The 8969-nt window shown below is 37.2% G+C and overlaps 1 non-coding gene across 1 annotated transcript; it reads left to right on the top strand.

The window, feature by feature from the left end:
- The first annotated feature begins 1009 nt into the window (after nucleotides 1-1009).
- Nucleotides 1010-1082, top strand: TRNAW-CCA. Its single transcript has one exon. It is a non-coding gene; the product is annotated as a tRNA-Trp (tRNA).
- The last annotated feature ends 7887 nt before the right edge of the window (nucleotides 1083-8969 follow it).

Here is an 8969-nt window from a genome sequence, read left to right as displayed (position 1 = left end):
TCTTTACTTTCAGAGGATGCTTTTGCCAAATATTTCACAGTGAAAATGATAATTATCAAACAGTATACAGGTACACCTCAGAGATGTCCACAATAAAGAGAATATTGCAATAAGGTCAGTCATTCAAATATTTTGGTTTCCCAATGCATAAAATTTTATGATTATGTTAATACTATAGTATACTAAGTATACAATCATGTTATGTCTTAACAAATGTGCATACCTCAATTTAAAAATGCCTTATTGCTACATATGGTAACCATCATCTGAGCTTTCAGCAGGCCATAACATTTTGCTGGTGGAGGATTTTCCACACTGTGAGAATTACTAAAATGTGTGACACAGAGAGGCAAAGTGGGCAACTGTTGTTAAAAAAATAGCCCAACAGACTGGTTCAATTCAGGGTTACCACAAAACTTCAATTTGTAAAAAAAAAAAAAAAAAAAATACAATATATATGAAGCACAATAAAGTGAAGTGCAATAAAATGAGGTATGGCTGTATCAATTTGCTAGGGCTCCCATACCAACGGACCACAAATTGGGTGGCTTACTAACCGAAATTTATTGTCTCACAGTTTGGGAGGACAGAAGTCTGAGACGAAGGTGTGACAAGTCTGAGATCAAGTTCTTTCTGAGGACTGTGAGGAAGATTCTGTTCTTTGCCTCTCTCCTGGTTTCTGGTGGTTTGCTGGCAACCTTTAGTGTTCCTTGGCCTACAGACACAGCACCACAATTTCAGTCATCTCTATGGCATTCTTCAAGTCTCTGTGTTCAAATGTCCCCTTTTTATAAAGACACAGTCATATGAGATTAGGTCCATCCCAATGATTTCATCTTAATTTAATCATCTGCAAAGACCCTGTGCCTAAATAAAGTCACATTCACAGGTACTGGGGATTAGAACTTTCAACATTCTGTATGGGGGATACAATTCAACCCATGACAGAGACACTCCCTTAACCTACAGTTATCTCCACTAACATCCCTCTTTCATTCTTGTCTTCTGTTTCTTGGTGGCTCAGAGGTTAAAGCGTCTGCCTCCAATGCGGGAGACCCAGGTTCGATCCCTGGGTCGGGAAGATCCTCTGGAGAAGGAAATGGTAACCCACTCCAGTATTCTTGCCTGGAGAATCCCATGGACGGAGGAGCCTGGTAGGCTACAGTCCACAGGGTCGCAAAGAGTTGGACACGACTGAGTGACTTCACTTTCACTTTCACTTTCTGTTTCAATGGAGGGTATGTCCAGCCTTCCAATAAAAGCTGGTCTATCCAGGTGTGCTGTTGATCCTACACCTCATCACTCAATTAATTAAACTTCCACTCTTCTATATTTTCAATAATTGCCTTCTTGCTGAACACTTTTCATTTGCTTTCCCATTCATCTCAAGTTTACAAGAACATTCATCATTCCTGAATCCTTCAACCTTCCTCCTATCTTTTTTCCTACACTTCTCTGCTACCTTTCTTGACAATGTCTCCACATAACACTCTTTTGCCTTCAAATCACATTTACTCTTCATCTACTACAATCAGGCTTCTACTCCCATCCTTCTACCTCTGAAACTACTCTTGTTCTGGGGATAGATGACTATGTTACTAAATCCAAAGAACAATTTTCTATCAACTTACTTGATCACTGAGAGTCATAGGCAGCAAACCTATCACTTGCAACGTTCAAGGCCACTCTCTTCACTGTCTTACACCTCTTGGTTTTAATCTTTGTAGCTTTTAAAGAATAAATTTTATTTTTATAACAGTTTTAGATTTACAGAAAAGTTGTAAAGACAGTACAGCAATATCTGATATGTCACATACACAATTTCTCTTATTCTTATCAAGGTATGTTTGTTATAATTAATAAACCTATATTGACACATTAGCAATAACTACAGTTCATCCTTAATTCAGATTTTCTTAGTTTTCACCTAAGGTCCTTCTTTTTTTCCAGGATGCCACATATGTTTAGTCATCAAGTCTCCTTAGGTGTCTAGCCTGGGACAGTTTATCAGACTTTCCTTTTTTTATGACCTTAACAGTTTTAAGGATTATTTACAGAATGCCCCTCTACTGGGACTTTCCTGATGCTTTCTCATAATTAGACTGGAGTATGTGTTTGTGAGAAGGAACACCACAGAATTAAAGTGACATTTTTATCACATTGTAACAAATACACATGCTGTCAACATGACTCATCACTGTTGATGTTGAGCTTGATCACCTGGCTAAACTAGTATTTGTCAAGTTTCTCTGTTGTAAAATTATTCTTTTTACTCTGTTTCCAATCTTCTTGTGAAAGCAAAACACCATGCAGAGTCCACACTAAGGCAGTGGAGAATTGCATTCTACGTATTTTTTGGCTGCACTGGGTCTTCATATTTGTGCACGGGCTTCTTACTGCGGCGGCTCATCTTGTGGAGCACAGGCTCTAGGGCATGTGGGCTTCAGCAGCTGTGGCTCCCGGGCTCTAGAATGCAGGCTCAGTAATTGAAGTCACAGGCTTAGTTGCCCTGAAGCATGTGGGATCTTCCTGGACCAGGGATCAAACCAGTGTCACCTTCATTGAAAGTCAAATTCTTAACCACTAAACTACCAGGGAAGCCTGTGTTCTACATTTTTGATGGCAGAGTACCTAAATAAATTACTTGGAATTCTTCTGCATAAGGAAGTTCTCTTCTTCCCCATTTATTTAATCATTTGCTTACATTAGTCTAGACTCAAAGATATTTATTTTATACCTCAGATTATAATCCAATACTGCTGTATTTGTTGCTCAAATTTCCAGCTTTGGGCATTAGGAGCTCTTTCAATGGACTCCTGTGTACATTTGACTTATTTCCATCATTTGGAGTTTTTTTCTTTTATGTTTTTCTCACTTTATGCCATTACAAAATTCTCCTTGCTAACCTTGTACATTTCCTACATTTCCTAGAAGCAGCCACTTCCCCAAGGTACTTCTCTTTTTATTCTTGCTTACTTTTAGGAGTCACTTATCTTCAAATGTTACAGTTTAAGACAGACTTTCCTTAGGCTATCATAAATTCTCATTCTACATTCTCTTCCTTAGATGCTCAGGCCCTCCTATGGCCTCCATCAAAATGTTGATAAATATCAAGTGTGTATCTTTAATTGAGACCTCTTCTCTGAACTCATATATCCAACTTGCTGCTCAACTTCTGTATTAAGATACCCTATAGAAATCTGGAACTAAACTTATGTCTTCATAACTGCTTTCTCTGCCCCATTATCTATTTTTCTTTCGTTGCTGTCTGTCTTATCATCATCCATCCAGTTATTTCCACCAAAACCTAAAATTTCTGACAAATTTCTCATATCATCATATGTAAGCAATCACCCAGTCCTGTATATTCTCATTACCTGATTCTGTCACTACTACCCAAATCCAGGACACCGATCATCTCTCTCAGAATACTGATAAGGTTTTCTAACTTTTTTCCAATGTCACTCTTTTATCCCTTTAATTCATTTCCCACATGGAAACCCTGAGTGTTTATTCAAGAACATAAATCAGATCATACGTGTTTGTCAGCTTTTGCTATGTTATGCTATGGTAACAATCCAAAATTTCAGTGGATTATAATAACAAAGGTTCATTTTCACTGATGTGAAATGTCACCTCAAGTCAGTGGCTTCTCTAATTTTTTTCTCTAAACTCTCCTAAACTTACATTCTAAAATTAAAGAAAGTCTCATTGAAAAGAACTCAACATCAATGAGATGGGAAAACATAATACCTCCCATAGAAGGCACCACAAAATTGAGGTACTACAAGTTTCATGGCATATGGGGGATATGTAAATTTCAAGGACATCAGTAAATAACTGAAGTCAATAATATAATCTACAACAATCCATCATCTTACTCATAAATATTTGAGGACTTCCTTTCAGCGTCTAAAAGATCAAGCTTTTCTCTAATTCAAATATATAAAAGTCCTAAGCAGTCAAGATCTGAGGCATAAAGTTAAGAATCTCATGACAATCTGAACATCAAATATAAACATAACTCCTCTTGATCCAGAAAAAGAGCAAATTATCTGTTGACCATATAACTAAAACACAGTGAGAGGACAAGGACAATGTAAAGGCAACAAATATTTCTCACCAAAAAAGAGAAGAATGCTAAAAAAAATAGAACTGCCATGTGATCCAGCAATTCCACTTCTGGATATATATCCAAAGGAAATGAAATCACTATCTCAAAATGCTATCTGCACTCCCATATTCCCTACAGCATTGCTTATGACAGTCAATATACAGAAAAAAATCTAAGTGTCTGTTGACAGAAAAATGGATAAAGAAAAAAACCTATTTTATACACATGCACACATACACATACAATGGAATATTATTCAGACATTAAAAAAGAAGGAAATCCTGTCATTTAGAACAACATAGATGTTGTTCTTACACTGTTGGTGGGAATGCAAACTAGCACAGCCGCTATGGAGAACAGTGTGGAGATTTCTTAAAAAACTGGAAATAGAACTGCCATATGACCCAGCAATCCCACTTCTGGGCATACACACTGAGGAAACCAGATCTGAAAGAGACACGTGCACCCCAATGTTCATCGCAGCACTGTTTATAATAGCCAGGACATGGAAGCAACCTAGATGCCCATCAGCAGATGAATGGATAAGGAAGCTGTGGTACATATACACCATGGAATATTACTCAGCCATTAAAAAGAATTCATTTGAATCAGTCCTAATGAGATGGATGAAGCTGGAGCCCATTATACAGAGTGAAGTAGGCCAGAAAGATAAAGAACATTACAGCATACTAACACATATATATGGAATTTAGAAAGGTGATAACAATAACCCTATATGCAAAACAGAAAAAGAGACACAGAAATACAGAACAGACTTTTGAACTTTGTGGGAGAATGTGAGGGTGGGATATTTCAAAAGAACAGCATGTATACTATCTATGGTGAAACAGATCACCAGCCCAGGTGGGATGCATGAGACAAATGCTCGGGCCTGGTGCACTGGGAAGACCCAGAGGAATCGGGTGGAGAGGGAGGTGGGAGGGGGGATCGGGATTGGGAATACATGTAAATCCATGGCTGATTCATATCAATGTATGACAAAACCCACTGGAAAAAAAAAATAATAATAAAAAAAAATAAATTAAAAAAAAAAAAAAAAGAACAACATAGATGAAAGTTGAAGTCATTATACTGAGTGATACAAGACAGAAAAAGATAAATACTCTATGATCTCACTTATATGTGGAATCTAAAAACAGAACTCAGATGGTAGCTGGCAGGGATGGAGGTGCAAAGTACGTGTGAAGAAGGCCAAAAGGTATAAACTTTTAGCTATATGATGCATAAGTTCTGTAGATCTTACAGTACAGTGACTATAGTTAACAACTGTATTGTACACTTGAAAATTACTGAGAATATATCTCACAAGCCCCTTCTAATATAAGATAGAGGATTTTTCTTTTGTTTGGCTATCCATATTTTATCAAAACTTAGCTTTTTTAACTGATTCCAGGTAGCTCAATTTGCCAAAAATACACATCCTCTTTCTTTTCGAAATTTACTTCTTTCTCACCAGACTTAATTTTAAGTGCTTTGAGCTTATCAACCCTCTGCAGGAGAGTTATGCCCTTAACCTGTTTTCCTGAGCTATTTATACTCATGAAAGCATTTACTTGAAGTTGCCTTTATCAATTAAGGGTTTTAACAAAGAACAAGGTATCTGTCTGTCAAAGAATTTCTCAATTTTGGATTGAAGAAGTAGTTGCATTTTTCAACAACCCAGAAGAAAGCAGAAAAATGAAGCAAAAAAGCAAATCACATAACTTTTAGTTATTTCCTTGTAGACCATGCCCTGATATGCCCAAAATGCTTTTTTCATTTTTGGACTTAATGTGGACTTACTCTTTCTGTCAGCAATTTTAGCCCAAACTTAGACCAGTTTCTAGCTCCTCTCTTCTCTTCCCTGCAGCTTTTTAAAGCCTGTCTTTGTCAGGATGCCTTACAGGAGGACAGGAATGTAACAGATCACTTACTGGGATTTGATGTTTCTTGTTTTTTTCATTTTTTCTTTTTACATATAGTTATTTTGAAATTTGAGCATTCTCTGTCTTCAAGTTATATTGAGTGGTTGTTGTGTGGTTTTAGTTTGTTCTTGCTGTTCTGTGTGATTGGGGATGAAATTTGCAATACAGGAAACTATGCAGCTGGAATTGTCTTCAGTTACTCTTCTGTTATATTTACATTCGTACACTCATATATACTATTTCATCAAATCTAAGAATCCAAAAAATGTAAGGCGCATCACTGTTCTAGGTATCATTGAGAAATAAAACATGTTATCAATGAAACTCCAACATGACATTGTTTGAGAGGAGCCAGTCCAGTTTCGGGCTTCCAGGTGGCTCAGTAGGTAAAGAATCTTCCTGCAGTGTCAGAGATGCCAGAGGTATGGGTTTGATTCCTGGGTTGGGCCAATCCCCTGGAAGACGGCACAGCAACCCACTCTAGTATTCTTGCCTGGAGAATCCCATGGACAGAGGAGCCTGGCAGGCTATAGTCCCTGGGTCACAAAGAGTCAGACATGACTGAAGCGACCGAGCACAGTCCAGTTTCAGTACTTTATATTTACCCCAAAAAACCATTGGTTAGCAGTGTTACTCTCTAATTATCTTTGCTCACCTGTATTTTCTAGTTTTTATACAGAAAACAACTGTAGTTTTTAAAATACATGTATTATTTAATATAAATATTCTGAGTATCAGTAAATTTGGTTTTGATCACATTTAATTTTTCATAAACTGTAACCAATTTTAAAAATGCAGAGGGCCTCAGAGATCAGACTGTGGTTACCAAGGAGAAGGGAAGAAGAGAGAGGAGTAGACTGGGAATTTGGGGTTGGTAGATACAGGAGGAGAAGGGGATGACAGAGGATGAGATGGCTGGATGGCATCACCGACTCAATGGACTTGAGTTTGAGTAAACTCCGGAAGTTGGTGGTAGACAGGGAGGCCTGGCGTGCTGCGGTTCATGGGGTCGCAAAGAGTCGGACACGACTGAGCGACTGAACTGAACTGAACTGATACAACAACTATGTTTAGAATGGATAAGGAACAAGGTCCCACCATTTGGCAAAGGAAACTATGTCCAAACTGAGTCACTTTCCTATTCAGCAGAGATTAGCACAACATTGTAAATCAACTGTACTTCAATTAAAGAAAAAAAGAAACACACCCACAAGCCTTTTAAAATATCTACTCAATACTGTTTCAGTGATTTATCAATAACAAAAATTTCTTCCAAAAAAAAAAAAAGACTGAATCCTTAATTCCTCCAACTCACACAGAAGATCTCAAAAGCAATTTAACCTCATGGGCTTTTTATGAGAACTGAAAAAAATATGTGGAAAGCATTACATTAAGGAGAAAAAAGCAATACTCTGAATATGGTAGTTAGTAATTATTTCTTTCATAGTCATGTGCAATAGTTTGAGCAAACTTCCTGAGAAACACTTTTTATCTTCTACAATCATATAAAAACAACAAGGAAATGGAGTAGCAGAAGAGTATAGATCAAGAATATAAAATTATTCAGTAAGTATTCACTAAGCTTTTACATATATGGCAGGCACTCAGCTGTGCCCGAACAGAATACAGAGGAAATGGTCCTGGCCTTATAGTACTTACAGTCTATGTGAAAACAACACACAATTGCAACATGGGATAATACTGGATTGGCCAAAAAAAGTTCATTTGGGTTTTTATGTAATATTTTAGGAAAACCCAAATGAACTTTTTGGCCAATACAAGAGATGCCACAGTAGGACACAGGTACAATGGGAACAAAAAAAAGAGACATATTAACTCCACTTTCTCAGAAAAGATGATGCTTCTGCTGAGACATAACAAGTTATAGCAGTAAGGCCAGCTGCAGGTCAGGAAGAAATCTCTAGGAAAAGACATCCTCATCAGCCTTTGGGTCTATTAACAGGAATGGTGCCTCTTCCCCCTTTCTCACATAGAACACTGCTCTTCGGCCAAGTACTCCTGTATTTCTGAGTATATTCTTTTACTTGTGATTATAAATACATTGAAACCATTCCCTCATAAATTGTAAAATGAACTCTTTCCCTTTTTTACTTTCAGAAACACTTTAAACTTTCTCTTTCCTTGTCTTCTATCCTCCTACCCCTTTCTCTTTCTCTCACACACATTCACACACAGACACCACCACTCACCACTTACTGAGTCAGGAGTTCATTGTCAGACAGTCTTGAGAAGAATCCAAAGACAGCCCCTCCCCTCTAATGGCTGAAGTTTTCTGATTATGTCAGGTGTCTAGCTGGTAAATGGCTCCTCTGTCCTTTAGGAAGAGGTATCTATTTGCAGTCTGTATAGAGCCCAATACAAATATAGCACCAGAAACTACTGACTGTCCCTTCTACATCCCACACTGTAAAACATGAGGAAGAGTGTAAACTCCATGAAGGTAGGAATTTTTTTTTTTCTGTTTTGTTCACTGCTTTATTCCAAATGCCTGGGCCAGTGTCTGGCACATAACAGGCACTCAGATAATATTGATAGAATGAATAAATGAATCAATCAATCCAACGGTTTTCCAGTTATGTCAAAATATGATTAAACTTGGGTTGAACTCAAACTGTAATTTGTATTACCCTAAGGCTCAAGTAACACGTAAGAATAAACAAGCTATAGCCAGTTAAGGGATTTGAAGTTAAAGAAAGTCACTAGAAATACAGAATTGCATTGCTGTTATTACATAAGAAATAATTAGGCAAAAATCTTGGTGTCAAAAACATGGGTTGGTTGGCATATTTTCATCTTACAAAGAAAATTATTATTTGTGACTTGTCTGTAACACTTTTTAAAGGACATCATACTTGAATACATAATTTCACATTATGCTCTATGGAGAATTAGTTAATTTGGTTAAATTG

This window comes from Cervus elaphus, chromosome 11 (assembly GCF_910594005.1).
Source record: "Cervus elaphus chromosome 11, mCerEla1.1, whole genome shotgun sequence".
Taxonomy (NCBI): Eukaryota; Metazoa; Chordata; class Mammalia; order Artiodactyla; family Cervidae; genus Cervus; species Cervus elaphus.
Note: the sequence above shows the minus strand (reverse complement) of the source record. Positions and strands in the feature narration are given on the sequence as shown.